The 24,838-nt window shown below is 37.9% G+C and overlaps 5 non-coding genes and 1 pseudogene across 5 annotated transcripts; all 6 read left to right on the top strand.

The window, feature by feature from the left end:
• Positions 1–3,187: 3,187 nt before the first annotated feature.
• On the top strand, positions 3,188–3,378 carry LOC135765124 (U2 spliceosomal RNA). The gene has a single exon (XR_010540465.2). It is a non-coding gene; the product is annotated as a U2 spliceosomal RNA (small nuclear RNA).
• Positions 3,379–4,163: 785 nt separating this feature from the next.
• Positions 4,164–4,328, top strand: LOC135765161 (U1 spliceosomal RNA). Its single transcript, XR_010540496.1, has one exon. It is a non-coding gene; the product is annotated as a U1 spliceosomal RNA (small nuclear RNA).
• Positions 4,329–13,556: 9,228 nt separating this feature from the next.
• Positions 13,557–13,732, top strand: LOC135753494 (U2 spliceosomal RNA; annotated as a pseudogene).
• Positions 13,733–14,515: 783 nt separating this feature from the next.
• Positions 14,516–14,680, top strand: LOC135753505 (U1 spliceosomal RNA). The gene has a single exon (XR_010533678.1). It is a non-coding gene; the product is annotated as a U1 spliceosomal RNA (small nuclear RNA).
• Positions 14,681–20,385: 5,705 nt separating this feature from the next.
• On the top strand, positions 20,386–20,576 carry LOC135753450 (U2 spliceosomal RNA). Its single transcript, XR_010533638.1, has one exon. It is a non-coding gene; the product is annotated as a U2 spliceosomal RNA (small nuclear RNA).
• Positions 20,577–22,640: 2,064 nt separating this feature from the next.
• LOC135753504 (U1 spliceosomal RNA) lies at positions 22,641–22,805 on the top strand. The gene has a single exon (XR_010533677.1). It is a non-coding gene; the product is annotated as a U1 spliceosomal RNA (small nuclear RNA).
• The last annotated feature ends 2,033 nt before the right edge of the window (positions 22,806–24,838 follow it).

Below are 24,838 nucleotides of genomic sequence, written 5' to 3'. Positions count from 1 at the left end.
TACATTAGAAAGTGGATATAGAGTGAAATGCACACGGTGAATAATGAACGCAGACCTTCAGTGCCGGACCTCTGACCCGCTAACCTCCATCCCGACAGCCAGCGCCTTCTCCGGATGCCATTGCGGTATCGCTTCTCGGCTTTTTGGGTAAGATCGAGTGGACACCGGGGACTACACGTTTAAATGGATTTTTGACCTTCGGCTATGGAAGCGAGGCTTGTTCCGTCCACTCCGTGCATCGACTCTGGCGCTTTCCGGGGACAAATAAGGTGAGTTGAAAATCAGAGTTTGCTTCTTTAGTGCGTGGTTGCCAGTTTGTTTGCCAGTCCGTGGTCCATAATATGTTCCGCGTTCGTGGTCTCTCCATCGCTCAGTACTTTTCTGTGTTTCTATTTTACGTAAAGCTAACACCAAAACGATTGTGGAAGGCGCTATATAGATTGTTCTCAAAGAAAAAAAACGAGAAACAAACCCATGTGAATATGGGTCAAATTATCTAGGCGGAGCACTTCGTTCAAAGAAAAACGCAACAGAATTGTTTGCGTTGAACAAAGACAATGGTGCCTGCAGACATCGAATGTGTATTGTGGATAAAAAATGGCCAGTGGGGTGGGACAATTTTTCTTGAATTAAGTGTTTATGGGAAAAGTTCACAAATTTTTTCTTACCCTGTAGTCAGATTTATTTGCTTGTTTTAAGCATAAAATAACAGGAGAAGAAATTGTGTAGGGGGAGCAGAGGGTTTTTTTTCGTTCAAAGAAAAGCAGCGTGGCACGAATGAATGTTTGGCTGAAATGCTATCGTAATTTCCCCCTTAATTTTCCTTACAAACATGAAACTAGAGAGAAGGGTCAGTTGGCATCGAATTGCACCTTGTATTCGGTGATTGATTGAGGAAAAATATGCGTATGTGTATATATATACTTGTTTTGTTGAACAGAGACAATGGCCGCGTGCTCCAGCGTCACCTATATGCCTATTTCACAAAATGGCGGCTTTGACCGGAAGTAGGGAAAACATCGTTCAGGTTGCACCACTACGATGGCCACTCAATATAGTATGGACTGACAGCTGCTTTGTTTTCTCCTACACATGAATTTACTTGTAAAAATAACAATAACAGATATTGTCGATTGGTGTTATATTATTTTTTTAGCATTTCGTATTATCAAAATATATCATATGTTAGACAGCTTATCAATTTTAAATAAAATAACGAGACATACATAACTATTCGTGTCTGCTCCCGTTTATTGTAATGAGTGTGCACATTTGGAGAAATACTTAGACATTTTACTTCTTATTTCTTTAGACTGAATAATTATTTCTTATTAATTCCAAAGTATGCGACCCGATGATCTAATCGTGGTGTATGTGCTATTCCTCGTTTGTTTGCCTGCATCCATTGCTTTACGGCTTGCTTGTTGCGTTTAAATGCACATTTGATTTCTTTACCAGCATTGGATTTAGACCATTCAATGAGAAGAGTTAACAGCGTTTATTATGATTGATAAGCCCTCAACGGAGAATGAGGTCGGCATACATTAAAAGCCTTATTTTGTTTTTATCGTGTGCCTTCCAAAATGTATGCGACGAAACTTAAATCACGCAAAATATGAATGGTAACTAGACGTGCTTGTTGTGTGCAAGGAGTGCATTTATTTGTAAACTTTTGCTAAATCAAAATGGTTTATTTGTATTTGCTTTTTACCTGGGTTTTATCAGGTTCGCAGTCGGGACATTTTTAATCCATAGTGTATGCATAATTAATTTCAAAGAAATAAGAAGTAAAATGTGTAAGTATTCCTCAAAATGTGCTTTGGACTAAGTCCCCCGTCATCACAGCAAACGGGAGCAGACCCGAATAGGTATGGCTAGTTATTTTATTAAAAATTTCCAGCCGTCTGTAAATTTATGTTTGAAAGAAAAAAGTAAATTAATATCTTACTTACTGTTTTTGTCTTGTTTTCTAGTGAATATCTGACAATGCTTAAATGGAGATACATTTACTTGGTAAGCAAAGTGGCTTAAGATATTATGTATTGTAATAGAAAATTGTTATAAAAACGTTTTGTTTTTGCTGGGAATTCTTGTATATATTTCACAGCTATATAATTAATTATAATAACGCACTTTTTGTTGATAAACATGTTAAAAAATACATTAACACATAATAATGTGGCAACAAATCAAATGTGCATTTAAATGCAACAAGCAAAAATAAATAAATAAAGCAAATGCACGGAAAAGAAACGAGGAATAAAAGAAACACCGCGATTAAAAAAATCAGATCGCATACTTTGTAATAATTGAAATAAATTATAAAAATCAACAGGTTTATATTTAAAACAAATAAAAAATATCTGCCAGCGGGGTAAGAAAAATAAACTTAATTCTAGTTTCAACTTAATTCAATAATAAACTCAATTTAGGTTTATTTTTCTTACCCCACTGGCAGATATTTTTACTTGTTTTAAGCCTTAACCTATTACATTTTAGAATTTATTTCAGTAAACAAGACTTAAATTCTAAGCCACTTTGCTTATTAAGTAAATGTATCTCGATTTAAGAATTATTTTTTAACTCGAAAACATTAAGAAAATACTAAGTAAACGAACAAATTGGGATGTTCAAAACACTTAAATATTTTTTTTCACTCTACCCTTCATATTACAGCTGTCGAAAAACCACAGCAACGTTGACAGACCCGGAAGCCATGATACATTAGCAGTTTTTAAAATAAGTTAAATCTAGAATCCTTATTGGTTTTAGATACTTTAAAGCAATGAATGATCTTCTTTCTTTTGAATTGATTTGGTATTATGGAGGAGCTCTGTGTCTGGTTATTGAAGATGATTTGTTCTTTGCTCCTATGTTGGCTTATTTTTTTGTTATTTCCGTTACTATATATATTTTTTTCTTTGTTTTTTCTGATTTGAGGTTATGAAAATGTTTTAATTTGTAATAAAGGTTTTTTGAAAATTCTAAATTCTCTCTATCTCTCTCTCTCTCTCTCTCTCATGAGCGTGGATCAGATCCTGCATTAAAACATGAACTTCTGATTTGCTAGCTCAACGTTCTACCTCTGGGTTATACAATGAGAACGTATAGAGTTAAATGCCCGCTAGCCTCCACCCCAAAAGCCAGCGCCTTCGCCGGCTCCCCCTTTGGCTGCGTCTATTCCGGTATCGCTTCTCGGCCTTTTGGCTAAGATCAAGTGTAGTATCTGTTCTTATCAGTTTAATGTCTGATACGTCTCCTATCCGGGGACTATATGTTAAATGGATTTTTGACCTTCGGAAATGGAAGCGGAGCTTGCTCCTTCCACTCCATGCATCAACATGGTATTGCAGTGTTTCCATGAATGGTGCGCTCCCCATCTCGGGGATAAATAAGTCAAGTATAAAAAAAAGAATTTGCTTCTTTTTTGCGTGAATGGCGGTGTTTTTTCTAATCCGTGTGTTTTAAAATTGCTGTGATTTCGTTGGCTTTATTGGTTTAACGAAAAGCTTGCGTGGAAATGAACACGCTGATAAAGAAATGTTTTTGTAATGTATTTAATTAATTTCTTTACAAGTTTGCGGAGGTGATACGAGGACGAATTAAACATCCTCGACACAGCTGAAGGCGCAACAAAAGCGAACGAGACCGATTGGAATGTTAAAAACACCTGAAAACTTTTTTCACTACCCTTCATACTACAGCTGTCGAAAAACCACAGCAACGTCGACAGACCTGGAAGCATAGCTGTACTTGTTTAACTCACAACGACAACGGGTAAGTCATTGAGCCCTGTGTTTTTATTTATCCACGTTCTAAAATTGCTATGCTTTCGTTGTTTCTTGATTGCTCTGTACATTTTTTTTTGTTTCTATTCCACGTAAAGTTACTTTGTAATAACGAAACCATATATTTGAATGCGCAATTTAAATCCATTTGATTTAAATTGTTTCACATATTTCACTCTACACGGTTCAACCGGGCTGGAAACGGAATAAAAACAGGGTAGATCTCGAAGAATGTTTGGTCTCAGACGTGGCTTCGTGCGCTTTCCACCTGGTCACACACAGTAAATGAAATGTTAGTCGGACGGCCTCCGGGGGCGCCGTCGATGTGATCGGTCACAGGAAGATGCGGCCGTCTGGCCTCAAAGGGTGTCGCTCATACTTACCTGGCAGGGGAGACACCATGATCATGAAGGTGGTTCACCCAGGGCGAGGCTCAGCCATTGCACTCCGGTTGGGCTGACCCTTTGCGAATTCCCCAAATGTGGGAATCTCGACTGCAAAATTTCTGATAGTGGGGGACTGCGTTCGCGCTCTCCCCTGACCTTTGTGTTAAAAATAGATTCGCTTGTCGTTTTACGTAAAATCCAAGAGACGTCTAACCACGGCCCAAGAATACATTAGTCATCAAAAAAGCGGCTATTCAACGACTACATAACTTTTAATAGACAGCGAATAAGTGTCTAGGCTAAAACAAGGCTTAATTTGGGCTGTCAGTGAAAATCTAATAGCCGTTTGACCATTCCAAACGAATAGACTAGCCATTAAATAGAACCACAATCAAACGGCTACATGTCTAAGAGCACAAAATAATGCTTAGATGATTCTTTTACTTCCAATATAAGAGGTTCTCGGGAATGGCAATCATCCAAACTAATAAATTATAAAGGCTTTTATAAGAAAATGACAACAGTTAAACAACCTAGACAGCGTTGGGCAATACAAAATGCTAATAAATACAAGACAAATTGAAATATTGTACATGCATGTACATTAAACAAGCCAACAAATCTGCCAATGGGCTACTTAAACTGTTAATCCTTATCAAGTGCTATACATTAGAAAGTGGATATAGAGTGAAATGCACACGGTGAATAATGAACGCAGACCTTCAGTGCCGGACCTCTGACCCGCTAACCTCCATCCCGACAGCCAGCGCCTTCTCCGGATGCCATTGCGGTATCGCTTCTCGGCTTTTTGGGTAAGATCGAGTGGACACCGGGGACTACACGTTTAAATGGATTTTTGACCTTCGGCTATGGAAGCGAGGCTTGTTCCGTCCACTCCGTGCATCGACTCTGGCGCTTTCCGGGGACAAATAAGGTGAGTTTAAAATCAGAGTTTGCTTCTTTAGTGCGTGGTTGCCAGTTTGTTTGCCAGTCCGTGGTCCATAATACGTTCCGCGTTCGTGGTCTCTCCATCGCTCAGTACTTTTCTGTGTTTCTATTTTATGTAAAGCTAACACCAAAACGATTGTGGAAGGCGCTATATAGATTGTTCTCAAAGAAAAAAAACGAGAAACAAACCCATGTGAATATGGGTCAAATTATCTAGGCGGAGCACTTCGTTCAAAGAAAAACGCAACAGAATTGTTTGCGTTGAACAAAGACAATGGTGCCTGCAGCCATCGAATGTGTATTGTGGATAAAAAATGGCCAGTGGGGTGGGACAATTTTTCTTGAATTAAGTGTTTATGGGAAAAGTTCACAAATTTTTTCTTACCCTGTAGTCAGATTTATTTGCTTGTTTTAAGCATAAAATAACAGGAGAAGAAATTGTGTAGGGGGAGCAGAGGGTTTTTTTTCGTTCAAAGAAAAGCAGCGTGGCACGAATGAATGTTTGGCTGAAATGCTATCGTAATTTCCCCCTTAATTTTCCTTACAAACATGAAACTAGAGAGAAGGGTCAGTTGGCATCGAATTGCACCTTGTATTCGGTGATTGATTGAGGAAAAATATGCGTATGTGTATATATATACTTGTTTTGTTGAACAGAGACAATGGCCGCGTGCTCCAGCGTCACCTATATGCCTATTTCACAAAATGGCGGCTTTGACCGGAAGTAGGGAAAACATCGTTCAGGTTGCACCACTACGATGGCCACTCAATATAGTATGGACTGACAGCTGCTTTGTTTTCTCCTACACATGAATTTACTTGTAAAAATAACAATAACAGATATTGTCGATTGGTGTTATATTATTTTTTTAGCATTTCGTATTATCAAAATATATCATATGTTAGACAGCTTATCAATTTTAAATAAAATAACGAGACATACATAACTATTCGTGTCTGCTCCCGTTTATTGTAATGAGTGTGCACATTTGGAGAAATACTTAGACATTTTACTTCTTATTTCTTTAGACTGAATAATTATTTCTTATTAATTCCAAAGTATGCGACCCGATGATCTAATCGTGGTGTATGTGCTATTCCTCGTTTGTTTGCCTGCATCCATTGCTTTACGGCTTGCTTGTTGCGTTTAAATGCACATTTGATTTCTTTACCAGCATTGGATTTAGACCATTCAATGAGAAGAGTTAACAGCGTTTATTATGATTGATAAGCCCTCAACGGAGAATGAGGTCGGCATACATTAAAAGCCTTATTTTGTTTTTATCGTGTGCCTTCCAAAATGTATGCGACGAAACTTAAATCACGCAAAATATGAATGGTAACTAGACGTGCTTGTTGTGTGCAAGGAGTGCATTTATTTGTAAACTTTTGCTAAATCAAAATGGTTTATTTGTATTTGCTTTTTACCTGGGTTTTATCAGGTTCGCAGTCGGGACATTTTTAATCCATAGTGTATGCATAATTAATTTCAAAGAAATAAAAAGTAAAATGTGTAAGTATTCCTCAAAATGTGCTTTGGACTAAGTCCCCCGTCATCACAGCGAACGGGAGCAGACCCGAATAGGTATGGCTAGTTATTTTATTAAAAATTTCCAGCCGTCTGTAAATTTATGTTTGAAAGAAAAAAGTAAATTAATATCTTACTTACTGTTTTTGTCTTGTTTTCTAGTGAATATCTGACAATGCTTAAATGGAGATACATTTACTTGGTAAGCAAAGTGGCTTAAGATATTATGTATTGTAATAGAAAATTGTTATAAAAACGTTTTGTTTTTGCTGGGAATTCTTGTATATATTTCACAGCTATATAATTAATTATAATAACGCACTTTTTGTTGATAAACATGTTAAAAAATACATTAACACATAATAATGTGGCAACAAATCAAATGTGCATTTAAATGCAACAAGCAAAAATAAATAAATAAAGCAAATGCACGGAAAAGAAACGAGGAATAAAAGAAACACCGCGATTAAAAAAATCAGATCGCATACTTTGTAATAATTGAAATAAATTATAAAAATCAACAGGTTTATATTTAAAACAAATAAAAAATATCTGCCAGCGGGGTAAGAAAAATAAACTTAATTCTAGTTTCAACTTAATTCAATAATAAACTCAATTTAGGTTTATTTTTCTTACCCCACTGGCAGATATTTTTACTTGTTTTAAGCCTTAACCTATTACATTTTAGAATTTATTTCAGTAAACAAGACTTAAATTCTAAGCCACTTTGCTTATTAAGTAAATGTATCTCGATTTAAGAATTATTTTTTAACTCGAAAACATTAAGAAAATACTAAGTAAACGAACAAATTGGGATGTTCAAAACACTTAAATATTTTTTTTCACTCTACCCTTCATATTACAGCTGTCGAAAAACCACAGCAACCTTGACAGACCCGGAAGCCATGATACATTAGCAGTTTTTAAAATAAGTTAAATCTAGAATCCTTATTGGTTTTAGATACTTTAAAGCAATGAATGATCTTCTTTCTTTTGAATTGATTTGGTATTATGGAGGAGCTCTGTGTCTGGTTATTGAAGATGATTTGTTCTTTGCTCCTATGTTGGCTTATTTTTTTGTTATTTCCGTTACTATATATATTTTTTTCTTTGTTTTTTCTGATTTGAGGTTATGAAAATGTTTTAATTTGTAATAAAGGTTTTTTGAAAATTCTAAATTCTCTCTATCTCTCTCTCTCTCTCTCTCTCTCTCTCTCATGAGCGTGGATCAGATCCTGCATTAAAACATGAACTTCTGATTTGCTAGCTCAACGTTCTACCTCTGGGTTATACAATGAGAACGTATAGAGTTAAATGCCCGCTAGCCTCCACCCCAAAAGCCAGCGCCTTCGCCGGCTCCCCCTTTGGCTGCGTCTATTCCGGTATCGCTTCTCGGCCTTTTGGCTAAGATCAAGTGTCTGGCCACAAGGGGGAGTGATCGCCTCATTGCAGGTTTCTGGGTTTTTGCTTACCTATAGCTTAAACCACATATCTGTGAAGAGGTATATATTGCTTTTGCTTTTGCTTGCTTTTTTCGCTTGCTTTTGCTTTTACTTATTTATTTTTCAGGTTTTAAAGAAGACTCTGTATTTGTGCAACGATCGTTTTAAGGTAAGTTTGAAATTTTAAATTGTTTATTGGTTTTAGTGTGTTTTAGTATATTTTAAGCTGTTGGTGCCTCCAACATGTCGGCTGCTCGTGCCGGCGTGCGGAGGCACCACAGCGTGCGGTTTATATTTAAAGAAGTTGAGGGTAAGCTCCTGGGGATGTCACGTCTTGACTTCTCCAGGAAGTTTGTCCAAAAAGCCCTCAACTTCAAAGCTACAGATATTAATTGTTTGATGACGTTGCCTTTTAACAAAGGCTTTGATTTGAGTTTTAATAGTGCTTCATTGCTTATTGATTTCTGGCAAAGATTTGAGGTTGTAAAGGCCCAGTTTTCTATGTTTACTGTGGAAAGGCTTTCTGATAACACACTTAAAACTGTGATTGTCAGGATGTTTAATGAAACAGTGACTGGAGAAGACATTTGTGTTTGGCTGGGTAGATTTTGCACTGTTCGTGGCCCGCCTATCAAAGTGCTTGATGAGGATGGCATTTGGAACTGCTCCTGGCGAATTCCCATCAAACAATGGGAGGACGCTGGGGGCTACCTAGGCCTGAGACATCTGCCTTCAATGATTGTGCTGGGAGAAAACAGGGGCTACATTCACTATCAGGGGATGCCCAAACTGTGTAGGAAGTGTGGAAGTATGGGGCATCTCGCTGAAGCATGCCAGGAATTAATATGTGGGAAGTGCAGAGAAACTGGTCATACTTTTGAAGAATGTACCAATGGCAGGAGGTGCAATCTTTGTGGAGATTCAAACCATCTCTACAGAGATTGCCCAAAAAGCTTTGCCAACAAGCTTAAGGCACCCAAGATGGCCGCCCCACATGGCCAACAAACACAAGAACAAAGGGAGGAGGAGGCGGTCCCTGAGGTTTTGGCTGGAAATTCAAAATCCCAGCCAGCTTCAGGGATTGGGCAAGATGGAGGATGTGGGGTGGCCCCAGGGGCGGAGTCAAATGTTTTAAAGGAACTTGGGGAGGAAGAGAAAGACAATGAAAGTGATGAAACAGTTTCCAGCATGATCACTGTGCCTGAGGTGAGTACTGATTCTAGTGGGAGTAAAACCGATTGTTCACTCCCAAGTGCTCAAGTGCAGAAAAGGCCTGCGGGATCTCCTTTGTCCAAGACAGAGGAGAAAAAGCTTCGGGCCACACAGCAACCAAATAGTTCCTCTTTGGAAGATCTGGATCGTGTGTGGCCCCAAGAATCCCCCAATGAGGTCTCTTTTCTTCAAATTAGGCTAAGAACATCATCGCCCAAGGAGCCACAAGAGAGTGTCTCTGTGGTTCCTCTGGAACAAATTGTCTGCTCTCCTGTCTCCAATACCGTGGGGATAAAGGAAGAGCAAGTTTCCCAAGAAATTTTATGATTTTAAATTACCTGTAGTTTTATTTGGATAATGTTTCTCTTTTAAAGTTCATGCTTTTTAAAACCTTACTGCTCATGGCCCTCACTGTCTCTACAATCAATGTGAGAAGTGTGAGGACTAACATCCGAGCACAGAGTGTTTTATCCCTTTTAAAGTCTTTTAAGTCAGATGTGTTTTTATTGCAAGAGTGTTCTCTGCCCTTTTTAACTAATTATAGAAGGTGGGAGGAACTATGGACCCCAGGACCCTCACTGTGGAGCGGATCAAATTTTAATAAATCAGATGGTGTTGCAATTTTAATAAATAATCCTAATATCTTGGTGAAGGGCAGCACGGTGGTGAGGGACGGACGGGCCATTTTAACAAATCTGACTTTTTTAGACAGGGATTTTAAGATTCTCAACGTGTATGGTTTTACAGATAAAAATGAAAGGCATGAACTTTTAGAGGTTTTGCAGCCTCACATGCTAGGTAGGGCTCCCCTGGTGGTGGCAGGGGATTTTAATTGTGTTTTAAGCCAAAAGGATAGGAAGAGGGTAGGGGAAGATTTTAAGGTAGATAAAACATCGGTTTTATTGCAGGGTTTAGTGAGAGATTTTAAGTTAGTCGACTGTTTTAAACTAATGCATCAGAGAGAGGAGGGCTTCACCTGGTTCAGTGGTGATGGCACTAAAGCCTCTCGAATCGACTATGTTTTTACAAGAGACTGCCCGCCAACCGATGCTACATTGACCCCCCTTTTCTTTTCTGATCACATGATGCTGTCTTGCACCCTTTCACTGCCCACTGGTGTGACGGTAGGGGGAGGGCTGTGGAAGCTGAACTGTTCCCTTCTCGAGGATGACGAGGTAGCTAGACAATACAGGGAGCAGTTTAGCCAATGGCAGACCCTCCAAGACTTTTATGATTCACGTGCACAATGGTGGGAGATGGTAAAACACAGGACAAGGCAATTTTTTAGAAAAATAGGAAAGATGAAAAAAGACAGGGAGAAAAGACGCATGATGGGGCTGCAAAAAAGACTGCAGAGGTATTTTAATCTTTTAAATGAAGGATTGGATTTTAGTCAAGAAATTAAAGATGTTAAAGAGGAAATGTCAGCCTTAAGTGAAACTCAAAGCAAAGGAGTAATTTTAAGAAGTAGAGAAAGAGATATTGAGGAAGGGGAAAAATGCACCAGATATTTTTTTAAGAAGATTGTTACAAAGGCTAAAGCAATAACATCACTTAAAACAGATGGGAGGGAAGTGCATACAACAAAAGAAATTTTAAATGGAGTGACAGAATTCTATGAAAGTTTATATTGCAATAAAGAAGTAGAAAACGAGACAATAAAGGAAGTTTTAGAGTTTGTGGAAAAAAAGGTAAGTTGTGAAAATGTGTTTTTATCTCAAGATTTAACCATTTTAGAATTACATACTGCTCTTAAAGGTTTTAAACGAGGGAAGTCCCCAGGAATGGATGGACTCCCCCTGGAGTTTTATGTGACGTTTTGGGATATTTTAGCACATGATTTATTGACTGTTTTTAAGGAATTTGAGACTCTAGACAAACTTCCTGACAGCTTCAGAATAGGGATAGTTTCACTTTTACATAAGAAAGGAGACAAGACTGACCTTAAGACGTGGCGACCAATCACACTTTTAAATTTTGACATTAAACTTTTTAGTAAAATTTTAGCAACACGAATGTCTACTGTTTTAGAGGACATAATCCACCCGGATCAAGCATGTGCTGTGCCTGGGAGAAAGATCACGGACAGTCTAGTGCTGATTAGAGATGCCATCTGTTTTGCGAGAGACAGAAACATTCGGCTAGCAGTCCTAAATTTAGATTTTGAAAAAGCATTCGACCGGGTCTCGCACAAGTACCTGTTTCAGGTACTGGAAAAAATGGGTTTCCCAGGGAGATTCATAGCTTGGGTGGGATTGCTGTACAACGGCTTAGTCAGCAGAATTCTAGTTAACGGGCATCTTTCCCAAGCTGTAAATATATGCAGCGGCGTCCGTCAGGGGTGTCCTTTATCTCCCCTCCTGTATGTGGCATGTATGGAACCACTGGCACAGATCTTGAGAAGGGATAAATGGATTAAAGGACTAGACGTGCCTGGGACTGGTGGACTGACAGCGACCTGTGTTTTATATATGGATGACGTAACCCTTTTAACAACTGATGTTTTATCTTTACGAAGAGCAATGGACTTGACTGACTGGTACGGTCGGGCCTCAGGCGCTAAACTTAACAGAAGTAAGTCTGAGGCCCTGCTCTTCGGGCCGTGGGGGAACATTGACACAGGAGGACTGGATGTGGATTTTAAAGAAACAGACCTTAAAATTTTAGGAGTTAAATTTGACAAGGAGGGTGGTGGACGGGGAAACTGGACTGACTTGTTAGGGAAAGTTAGGAAAAGACTGGGGTTTTGGGGACAAAGACAGTTGACATTACATGGAAAAGTGCTGATTTTTAAAGCTGTAATTTTACCATTGCTTTTACTTGTATGTTCTGTTTTTAGTCCTACTAAACAATTTTTTACAGACCTGGAGAGGGCCGTGTTTTATTTCCTGTGGGGGTCCAAATGGGAACGTCTAAAGAGAGAGGTCGTAAAGAAAAGACCAGAAAATGGTGGGATAGGCCTCCCAGACCCACGACTGTTTTTAACAAGCCGATTTACTGCCCTGCACATTAGTTATGCAGTGACCCCATCCAACGAGAACAAGACGACAGCTATGGTCAGATATTGGATGGGGTCCTACCTGAGATTCTTAAAAGTTTTACCAGTTGATTTAAAAACTCCAGTATCTTTTAATTTGCCCCAACAGTACAGTTTTATCAAGACATTTTTAAAGAAATACATTTTAGAGACTCAAGATGTAAATATTTTAACAAATCACAAATCTCTTGTCTCTCTTGTACAGGACCGGGAGTCAGTGAGCCCAGTTCCAGGCCTCACTTTAGAGGAGGCCAAACAAGTATGGAGGAACACTGCCCACCCCGCTCTTCAGAACAGACACAAAGATTTGGCGTGGTTGGTGGCCCATGAGATCCTCCCAGTCAGGGCGGTAATGCACTCCCGGGGTATGGCCAAGAACCCAGTCTGTCCACAGACTGGGTGTAATCTACCGGAGACTGTTCGACATCTGCTCTGGGAGTGCGGTAATGCGAGGGACCTGTGGGCCAGAACCGGTCCCCTGTTTTTCCCGTGCCTGCCAGCAGGTGGGGTCCAGATGGACTACAAGCTCGCAGTCCTGGGGGTGGGTCGGGGCCTGAGGGTGTTGTCAGCACAAGAGTTCACCTCGCTCTGGCTCACCCTAAATGCCATTAAGGACACCATCTGGACCACCAGGAACCTGCTGGTGGGGAAACGTGTTACGGTGCCCCTCCACGCACGCGAGCGGATGGTCAGAACGGTGTTGCAGGGGCACCGGACATAATCATTCGGACGAAGGGGCCGGGGCCACACAGGGAGGTCCCAGCTTGCCACCGTGCCTGGCTGCCCGTAGATGCACCCAGACCACCACCGGCTACGGGAACAGCGGGCCAGCGGGCCGGAGGGTGGGGATCTCCGCTGGGCACCAAGAAAAAAATAAAAAAAAGTTTGTTCTGTAGAGTGGGGTGAGGGCCACGTTGGTAAGGGCTCACCCCGGCCCTGGACAATAAAGGACTTTTTAAAAAAAAAATTTAGGTTGTTGTTTTACAATTGTTAAAAACTTTATTTCATGCATTGTTTTATTCTTAAACTCATTGGCTTTTTACCCTTTTAACACCCAGAAAAGATTTTAATAGTCCCATCTCTTTAAAAAAGTCTTAAATGTTATTTATTGTCTGACGTTTTAAAGATATTTTATTGATATAAATGACTGTGACTGTGAATGTGAGTGTTTCTTTAAAGCCATGTTTGTTTTTGAAAAAAGATGTGATGACAATAAAAAATTTTCGAAAGAAAAAAAATCTGTTCTTATCAGTTTAATGTCTGATACGTCTCCTATCCGGGGACTATATGTTAAATGGATTTTTGACCTTCGGAAATGGAAGCGGAGCTTGCTCCTTCCACTCCATGCATCAACATGGTATTGCAGTGTTTCCATGAATGGTGCGCTCCCCATCTCGGGGATAAATAAGTCAAGTATAAAAAAAAGAATTTGCTTCTTTTGTGCGTGAATGACGGTGTTTTTTCTAATCCGTGTGTTTTAAAATTGCTGTGATTTCGTTGGCTTTATTGGTTTAACGAAAAGCTTGCGTGGAAATGAACACGCTGATAAAGAAATGTTTTTGTAATGTATTTAATTAATTTCTTTACAAGTTTGCGGAGGTGATACGAGGACGAATTAAACATCCTCGACACAGCTGAAGGCGCAACAAAAGCGAACGAGACCGATTGGAATGTTAAAAACACCTGAAAACTTTTTTCACTACCCTTCATACTACAGCTGTCGAAAAACCACAGCAACGTCGACAGACCTGGAAGCATAGCTGTACTTGTTTAACTCACAACGACAACGGGTAAGTCATTGAGCCCTGTGTTTTTATTTATCCACGTTCTAAAATTGCTATGCTTTCGTTGTTTCTTGATTGCTCTGTACATTTTTTTGTTTCTATTCCACGTAAAGTTACTTTGTAATAACGAAACCATATATTTGAATGCGCAATTTAAATCCATTTGATTTAAATTGTTTCACATATTTCACTCTACACGGTTCAACCGGGCTGGAAACGGAATAAAAACAGGGTAGATCTCGAAGAATGTTTGGTCTCAGACGTGGCTTCGTGCGCTTTCCACCTGGTCACACACAGTAAATGAAATGTTAGTCGGACGGCCTCCGGGGGCGCCGTCGATGTGATCGGTCACAGGAAGATGCGGCCGTCTGGCCTCAAAGGGTGTCGCTCATACTTACCTGGCAGGGGAGACACCATGATCATGAAGGTGGTTCACCCAGGGCGAGGCTCAGCCATTGCACTCCGGTTGGGCTGACCCTTTGCGAATTCCCCAAATGTGGGAATCTCGACTGCAAAATTTCTGATAGTGGGGGACTGCGTTCGCGCTCTCCCCTGACCTTTGTGTTAAAAATAGATTCGCTTGTCGTTTTACGTAAAATCCAAGAGACGTCTAACCACGGCCCAAGAATACATTAGTCATCAAAAAAGCGGCTATTCAACGACTACATAACTTTTAATAGACAGCGAATAAGTGTCTAGGCTAAAACAAGGCTTAATTTGGGCTGTCAGTGAAAATCTAATAGCCGTTTGACCATTCCAAACGAATAGACTAGCCATTAAATAGAACCACAATCAAACGGCTACATGTCTAAGAGCACAAAATAATGCTTAGATGATTCTTTTACTTCCAATATAAGAGGTTCTCGGGAATGGCAATCATCCAAACTAATAAATTATAAAGGCTTTTATAAGAAAATGACAACAGTTAAACAACCTAGACAGCGTTGGGCAATACAAAATGCTAATAAATACAAGACAAATTGAAATATTGTACATGCATGTACATTAAACAAGCCAACAAATCTGCCAATGGGCTACGACAATTTTTCTTGAATTAAGTGTTTATATCTAGATTTGTTTCTTACCCCTTTGGCAGATTTATTTGCTTGTTTTAAGCCCAAATTCTGAGTTTTTTCTCCCTAAAGGCTAGGTTTATTTTCTTAGGGCATTTTGCTCATCAAAAAATGCATCTTATTTTAAGACTTTCTAGATATTTGTATAGTTAAAACAGTTCGAAATAACAAGTAAGAAATTATTTTTTGCAATGTATTCATTCATTCGCTACCCTTCATACTACAGCTGTCGAAAAACCACAGCAACGTCGACAGACCTGGAAGCGTAGCTGTATTTGTTTAACTCACAAAGACAACGGGTAAAGTATTTTCTTGATTACCTAAATGACTTGCTGTAGGAAAATAAGTTTAGGTTTAAGGGGGGAAATACAGTTTAAAGGGATATTTCAATTTATGATGATAATTCTGTCATCATTTACTCATGCATACAGGCTTACAACAACACGAGGATTAGTTTTTTTCTGAGTAACACAAAAGAAGGTATTTTGAGGAATGATGGTAAACCCACAGCAGATAGTCACCATTGACTTCCATAGTAGGAATAAAAAAATATGATGGAATTTAATAGGTACCATCAACCGTGTGCTAACCATCACTTTGCAAAATATTTTCTTCATCATTTATCACGATACTTCCAAAATATTTTTTCCTACTAAGTCAATATTTCATTATTTGCTTTACAAGCTTAAAAATGATGGTGACAGGATTCCATGGTAATCACAAACAGGTAAACAAGTAAAATAATCACTATTTACTTTTAAAAGCATTTTGAAAATTGCTTGCTTATGCTGGGAGTAAAGGTATTTCATGCAAAAGGTATTTCCTCTTTAAAAGGTAATGTATGCTTCTTTTAAAGCTGACACATTTGCCACATTAAAATAACAGAAATGTGTACTGTTTAAACTTTTTGGAGCCGGTGTGTCTGTGTTCTTGGGGCACACATCTACATGTAAAAGCAGAATTGCTTATTATTCTTCTCTATTTCTTGTATAGGTCAATTATGAGTGAAGAACCGTTCACCAAATGAAGACCGCAGCCAGGTGACGGGATCCTGTGGTAATCACAAACAGGTAAACCAGTAAAATAATCATCATTTAATGTTAAAATAATTTTGAAAATTGAAGTTCTGTGTGTTCTTATTGTACTTTATTTATTTCTGCAGGTAAGCACCATACCGTAAGCTTCATTCCCTTTATAACAGGTAAGGTTCATACTGTTTTATTCTTTTGTACTGTTTTATTCGTACTGTTTTAAATCATTCAGTAAATGCAAAGTTAAACTGATGTGTTTTTAATCTAGATTTAAAAGTGTCTACTGTTGAAGCACATCTGATCTCTTCTGAAAGCTGATAATAACTGAATGCTGAGGCACCTTGTTTTGAGTGAACCCTTGTTTTTTCTAAATGACCTGATCCTATTGATCCGAGTAATCGGTTTCATATTCGATTAGCATATCTGTCATGTATTGTAGCCATGAAGTGGTTTTTAAACAAGAAACAGTACTTTTTAAATCCATTGACCATTGCAATAATCGGCCCTGCTGGTGATGAAAGCATGAACAAGTTTCTCTAAGTCCTGTCTTGAGACAAAACCTCTAATTCTGGCAATATTTCTGAGATGGTAGTAAAAGCAGAATTCCTTATTATTTTTCTCTATCTCAGGCTCTACGGCATATATGTCATGATTTTATTTGTCTATTTATATGTCTATTTACAAGGACTGCCTTGGCCAAATGTTATTGTTAATTAATATTGAAGCAGTTATTTAACATAGGTCCTTTGAGTAGTGATTTGTGTAATGATCCATATATCTATTTTTATGTATATTTTTAACTTAGGAATGTGATTTTAAAGCTCATATTTGTTATTGTATGACACCTCTCATGTTATGAAAGTAAAAAATAAATGTATTTTCTGATGTCTTGCATTTCTGTTTTTAAACTGTTAATCCTTATCAAGTGCTATACATTAGAAAGTGGATATAGAGTGAAATGCACACGGTGAATAATGAACGCAGACCTTCAGTGCCGGACCTCTGACCCGCTAACCTCCATCCCGACAGCCAGCGCCTTCTCCGGATGCCATTGCGGTATCGCTTCTCGGCTTTTTGGGTAAGATCGAGTGGACACCGGGGACTACACGTTTAAATGGATTTTTGACCTTCGGCTATGGAAGCGAGGCTTGTTCCGTCCACTCCGTGCATCGACTCTGGCGCTTTCCGGGGACAAATAAGGTGAGTTTAAAATCAGAGTTTGCTTCTTTAGTGCGTGGTTGCCAGTTTGTTTGCCAGTCCGTGGTCCATAATACGTTCCGCGTTCGTGGTCTCTCCATCGCTCAGTACTTTTCTGTGTTTCTATTTTACGTAAAGCTAACACCAAAACGATTGTGGAAGGCGCTATATAGATTGTTCTCAAAGAAAAAAAACGAGAAACAAACCCATGTGAATATGGGTCAAATTATCTAGGCGGAGCACTTCGTTCAAAGAAAAACGCAACAGAATTGTTTGCGTTGAACAAAGACAATGGTGCCTGCAGCCATCGAATGTGTATTGTGGATAAAAAATGGCCAGTGGGGTGGGACAATTTTTCTTGAATTAAGTGTTTATGGGAAAAGTTCACGAATTTTTTCTTACCCTGTAGTCAGATTTATTTGCTTGTTTTAAGCATAAAATAACAGGAGAAGAAATTGTGTAGGGGGAGCAGAGGGTTTTTTTTCGTTCAAAGAAAAGCAGCGTGGCACGAATGAATGTTTGGCTGAAATGCTATCGTAATTTCCCCCTTAATTTTCCTTACAAACATGAAACCAGAGAGAAGGGTCAGTTGGCATCGAATTGCACCTTGTATTCGGTGATTGATTGAGGAAAAATATGCGTATGTGTATATATATACTTGTTTTGTTGAACAGAGACAATGGCCGCGTGCTCCAGCGTCACCTATATGCCTATTTCACAAAATGGCGGCTTTGACCGGAAGTAGGGAAAACATCGTTCAGGTTGCACCACTACGATGGCCACTCAATATAGTATGGACTGACAGCTGCTTTGTTTTCTCCTACACATGAATTTACTTGTAAAAATAACAATAACAGATATTGTCGATTGGTGTTATATTATTTTTTTAGCATTTCGTATTATCAAAATATATCATATGTTAGACAGCTTATCAATTTTAAATAAAATAACGAGACATACATAACTATTCGTGTCTGCTCCCGTTTATTGTAATGAGTGTGCACATTTGGAGAAATACTTAGACATTTTACTTCTTATTTCTTTAGACTGAATAATTATTTCTTATTAATTCCAAAGTATGCGACCCGATGATCTAATCGTGGTGTATGTGCTATTCCTCGTTTGTTTGCCTGCATCCATTGCTTTACGGCTTGCTTGTTGCGTTTAAATGCACATTTGATTTCTTTACCAGCATTGGATTTAGACCATTCAATGAGAAGAGTTAACAGCGTTTATTATGATTGATAAGCCCTCAACGGAGAATGAGGTCGGCATACATTAAAAGCCTTATTTTGTTTTTATCGTGTGCCTTCCAAAATGTATGCGACGAAACTTAAATCACGCAAAATATGAATGGTAACTAGACGTGCTTGTTGTGTGCAAGGAGTGCATTTATTTGTAAACTTTTGCTAAATCAAAATGGTTTATTTGTATTTGCTTTTTACCTGGGTTTTATCAGGTTCGCAGTCGGGACATTTTTAATCCATAGTGTATGCATAATTAATTTCAAAGAAATAAGAAGTAAAATGTGTAAGTATTCCTCAAAATGTGCTTTGGACTAAGTCCCCCGTCATCACAGCAAACGGGAGCAGACCCGAATAGGTATGGCTAGTTATTTTATTAAAAATTTCCAGCCGTCTGTAAATTTATGTTTGAAAGAAAAAAGTAAATTAATATCTTACTTACTGTTTTTGTCTTGTTTTCTAGTGAATATCTGACAATGCTTAAATGGAGATACATTTACTTGGTAAGCAAAGTGGCTTAAGATATTATGTATTGTAATAGAAAATTGTTATAAAAACGTTTTGTTTTTGCTGGGAATTCTTGTATATATTTCACAGCTATATAATTAATTATAATAACGCACTTTTTGTTGATAAACATGTTAAAAAATACATTAACACATAATAATGTGGCAACAAATCAAATGTGCATTTAAATGCAACAAGCAAAAATAAATAAATAAAGCAAATGCACGGAAAAGAAACGAGGAATAAAAGAAACACCGCGATTAAAAAAATCAGATCGCATACTTTGTAATAATTGAAATAAATTATAAAAATCAACAGGTTTATATTTAAAACAAATAAAAAATATCTGCCAGCGGGGTAAGAAAAATAAACTTAATTCTAGTTTCAACTTAATTCAATAATAAACTCAATTTAGGTTTATTTTTCTTACCCCACTGGCAGATATTTTTACTTGTTTTAAGCCTTAACCTATTACATTTTAGAATTTATTTCAGTAAACAAGACTTAAATTCTAAGCCACTTTGCTTATTAAGTAAATGTATCTCGATTTAAGAATTATTTTTTAACTCGAAAACATTAAGAAAATACTAAGTAAACGAACAAATTGGGATGTTCAAAACACTTAAATATTTTTTTTCACTCTACCCTTCATATTACAGCTGTCGAAAAACCACAGCAACGTTGACAGACCCGGAAGCCATGATACATTAGCAGTTTTTAAAATAAGTTAAATCTAGAATCCTTATTGGTTTTAGATACTTTAAAGCAATGAATGATCTTCTTTCTTTTGAATTGATTTGGTATTATGGAGGAGCTCTGTGTCTGGTTATTGAAGATGATTTGTTCTTTGCTCCTATGTTGGCTTATTTTTTTGTTATTTCCGTTACTATATATATTTTTTTCTTTGTTTTTTCTGATTTGAGGTTATGAAAATGTTTTAATTTGTAATAAAGGTTTTTTGAAAATTCTAAATTCTCTCTATCTCTCTCTCTCTCTCTCTCTCTCTCTCTCTCTCTCTCTCTCTCTCTCTCTCTCTCTCTCATGAGCGTGGATCAGATCCTGCATTAAAACATGAACTTCTGATTTGCTAGCTCAACGTTCTACCTCTGGGTTATACAATGAGAACGTATAGAGTTAAATGCCCGCTAGCCTCCACCCCAAAAGCCAGCGCCTTCGCCGGCTCCCCCTTTGGCTGCGTCTATTCCGGTATCGCTTCTCGGCCTTTTGGCTAAGATCAAGTGTAGTATCTGTTCTTATCAGTTTAATGTCTGATACGTCTCCTATCCGGGGACTATATGTTAAATGGATTTTTGACCTTCGGAAATGGAAGCGGAGCTTGCTCCTTCCACTCCATGCATCAACATGGTATTGCAGTGTTTCCATGAATGGTGCGCTCCCCATCTCGGGGATAAATAAGTCAAGTATAAAAAAAAGAATTTGCTTCTTTTGTGCGTGAATGGCGGTGTTTTTTCTAATCCGTGTGTTTTAAAATTGCTGTGATTTCGTTGGCTTTATTGGTTTAACGAAAAGCTTGCGTGGAAATGAACACGCTGATAAAGAAATGTTTTTGTAATGTATTTAATTAATTTCTTTACAAGTTTGCGGAGGTGATACGAGGACGAATTAAACATCCTCGACACAGCTGAAGGCGCAACAAAAGCGAACGAGACCGATTGGAATGTTAAAAACACCTGAAAACTTTTTTCACTACCCTTCATACTACAGCTGTCGAAAAACCACAGCAACGTCGACAGACCTGGAAGCATAGCTGTACTTGTTTAACTCACAACGACAACGGGTAAGTCATTGAGCCCTGTGTTTTTATTTATCCACGTTCTAAAATTGCTATGCTTTCGTTGTTTCTTGATTGCTCTGTACATTTCTTTGTTTCTATTCCACGCAAGGGCGTAGGTTTGATTCTGGCATTGGTGGGGACATAAATAAAATGGTTGCATTGCAAAAACAGTTTATCACCGTTTACTTGACACAAACAACAGACAACTCAGTATGCACTTTACTCAGTAACATCTGACTCGCCACCCCCGGCCATCCCAAATTTATAATAAACAATTCGTTATGTCCTAGAGCCTAATAAACTGTTTAAGTATTTGTCAAAAAAAAAGAAAAAGAAAATCACATTGTAAGATATAACCATATTTACTTTATAACATTGAAGAATATGCAATTAATATTTAATTCTTATTTTAAATTTGCCAAAAAAGTCCCAGTGTTGAAGATGGTATGTATATCATGCTGTTTCCTGAACAACGTTTATTAACGTTTCTGTAGTTCACATTAAATCTTCTTTTCATTAACAGACAGTTAATCAGTGTGAAAAAAAATAATTTTAAGTTTAAAATGCAACCTTACATTATGTCTACATCTGTGCAAGTAATGACCACAGTGCAGTAATGTAAAGTATTCAGCAATCATGACATGAATTCATGTTTTTACCATGTTGGGGATGTTTCAGGGATTAGGGACCCCCTAAATAACCTTGCTACCCCATTTATAAAAGGTTGACAAAAGTTTGCAACTCCTCAGGTTAACATGGGATTGTCGTGTATTGGTGAAAATACTTTCCTTGAATCATTATGTGACACAACTTGTTCCGTATTTTGTGAATGAAACAGTTACAGTGGGTATAATAATACTTTCTTCCTCACTTACCTGTCGCCCGAATAATCACGCGCGTCTTGAGTGAACTTTGGCGCGTTGTACAAAGTGAAACCATCCTATCACACGTAGTGAGTAAAGACAAGCCCATAAAGTGATGTGATTTAGAGAGGCGGGACTCAAGAAATGCTAATCCAATCATATTAGCAATGTGATTAGAGAGGCGGGACTAAAGAAATGAAAAGCCAATCATATTAGCGATGTGAGTTACGGAGGCGGGCATTGCAGAGAACGAAAGATGTTAACCGTTTGTGTACCACATAGAGCGTCATTTTTACAGAACGGGATTGCAAAAGATTTCTAATCTCATTTAAATGATTCCTGAAAAAAAATATAATAAGTAAAAAATAGAAAACACAAGAATAAGAAGGACATTAGTGGTTATATATAAATACAGATTAATTGTTTGGTCGAAATTATTGCTAGGGACAATTCAGTCTTCCCTGAATATTGCTAGGGACATGTCCCTAGCGTCCCACCCTAAATCTACGCCCATGATTCCACGTAAAGTTACTTTGTAATAACGAAACCATATATTTGAATGCGCAATTTAAATTCATTTGATTTAAATTGTTTCACATATTTCACTCTACACGGTTCAACCGGGCTGGAAACGGAATAAAAACAGGGTAGATCTCGAAGAATGTTTGGTCTCAGACGTGGCTTCGTGCGCTTTCCACCTGGTCACACACAGTAAATGAAATGTTAGTCGGACGGCCTCCGGGGGCGCCGTCGATGTGATCGGTCACAGGAAGATGCGGCCGTCTGGCCTCAAAGGGTGTCGCTCATACTTACCTGGCAGGGGAGACACCATGATCATGAAGGTGGTTCACCCAGGGCGAGGCTCAGCCATTGCACTCCGGTTGGGCTGACCCTTTGCGAATTCCCCAAATGTGGGAATCTCGACTGCAAAATTTCTGATAGTGGGGGACTGCGTTCGCGCTCTCCCCTGACCTTTGTGTTAAAAATAGATTCGCTTGTCGTTTTACGTAAAATCCAAGAGACGTCTAACCACGGCCCAAGAATACATTAGTCATCAAAAAAGCGGCTATTCAACGACTACATAACTTTTAATAGACAGCGAATAAGTGTCTAGGCTAAAACAAGGCTTAATTTGGGCTGTCAGTGAAAATCTAATAGCCGTTTGACCATTCCAAACGAATAGACTAGCCATTAAATAGAACCACAATCAAACGGCTACATGTCTAAGAGCACAAAATAATGCTTAGATGATTCTTTTACTTCCAATATAAGAGGTTCTCGGGAATGGCAATCATCCAAACTAATAAATTATAAAGGCTTTTATAAGAAAATGACAACAGTTAAACAACCTAGACAGCGTTGGGCAATACAAAATGCTAATAAATACAAGACAAATTGAAATATTGTACATGCATGTACATTAAACAAGCCAACAAATCTGCCAATGGGCTACGACAATTTTTCTTGAATTAAGTGTTTATATCTAGATTTGTTTCTTACCCCTTTGGCAGATTTATTTGCTTGTTTTAAGCCCAAATTCTGAGTTTTTTCTCCCTAAAGGCTAGGTTTATTTTCTTAGGGCATTTTGCTCATCAAAAAATGCATCTTATTTTAAGACTTTCTAGATATTTGTATAGTTAAAACAGTTCGAAATAACAAGTAAGAAATGATTTTTTGCAATGTATTCATTCATTCGCTACCCTTCATACTACAGCTGTCGAAAAACCACAGCAACGTCGACAGACCTGGAAGCGTAGCTGTATTTGTTTAACTCACAAAGACAACGGGTAAAGTATTTTCTTGATTACCTAAATGACTTGCTGTAGGAAAATAAGTTTAGGTTTAAGGGGGGAAATACAGTTTAAAGGGATATTTCAATTTATGATGATAATTCTGTCATCATTTACTCATGCATACAGGCTTACAACAACACGAGGATTAGTTTTTTTCTGAGTAACACAAAAGAAGGTATTTTGAGGAATGATGGTAAACCCACAGCAGATAGTCACCATTGACTTCCATAGTAGGAATAAAAAAATATGATGGAATTTAATAGGTACCATCAACCGTGTGCTAACCATCACTTTGCAAAATATTTTCTTCATCATTTATCACGATACTTCCAAAATATTTTTTCCTACTAAGTCAATATTTCATTATTTGCTTTACAAGCTTAAAAATGATGGTGACAGGATTCCATGGTAATCACAAACAGGTAAACAAGTAAAATAATCACTATTTACTTTTAAAAGCATTTTGAAAATTGCTTGCTTATGCTGGGAGTAAAGGTATTTCATGCAAAAGGTATTTCCTCTTTAAAAGGTAATGTATGCTTCTTTTAAAGCTGACACATTTGCCACATTAAAATAACAGAAATGTGTACTGTTTAAACTTTTTGGAGCCGGTGTGTCTGTGTTCTTGGGGCACACATCTACATGTAAAAGCAGAATTGCTTATTATTCTTCTCTATTTCTTGTATAGGTCAATTATGAGTGAAGAACCGTTCACCAAATGAAGACCGCAGCCAGGTGACGGGATCCTGTGGTAATCACAAACAGGTAAACCAGTAAAATAATCATCATTTAATGTTAAAATAATTTTGAAAATTGAAGTTCTGTGTGTTCTTATTGTACTTTATTTATTTCTGCAGGTAAGCACCATACCGTAAGCTTCATTCCCTTTATAACAGGTAAGGTTCATACTGTTTTATTCTTTTGTACTGTTTTATTCGTACTGTTTTAAATCATTCAGTAAATGCAAAGTTAAACTGATGTGTTTTTAATCTAGATTTAAAAGTGTCTACTGTTGAAGCACATCTGATCTCTTCTGAAAGCTGATAATAACTGAATGCTGAGGCACCTTGTTTTGAGTGAACCCTTGTTTTTTCTAAATGACCTGATCCTATTGATCCGAGTAATCGGTTTCATATTCGATTAGCATATCTGTCATGTATTGTAGCCATGAAGTGGTTTTTAAACAAGAAACAGTACTTTTTAAATCCAT

The sequence above is a fragment of the Paramisgurnus dabryanus genome, chromosome 9, assembly GCF_030506205.2.
Source record: "Paramisgurnus dabryanus chromosome 9, PD_genome_1.1, whole genome shotgun sequence".
NCBI classification, from domain to species: Eukaryota; Metazoa; Chordata; class Actinopteri; order Cypriniformes; family Cobitidae; genus Paramisgurnus; species Paramisgurnus dabryanus.
This window is presented reverse-complemented; position numbering and strand designations above follow the sequence as displayed.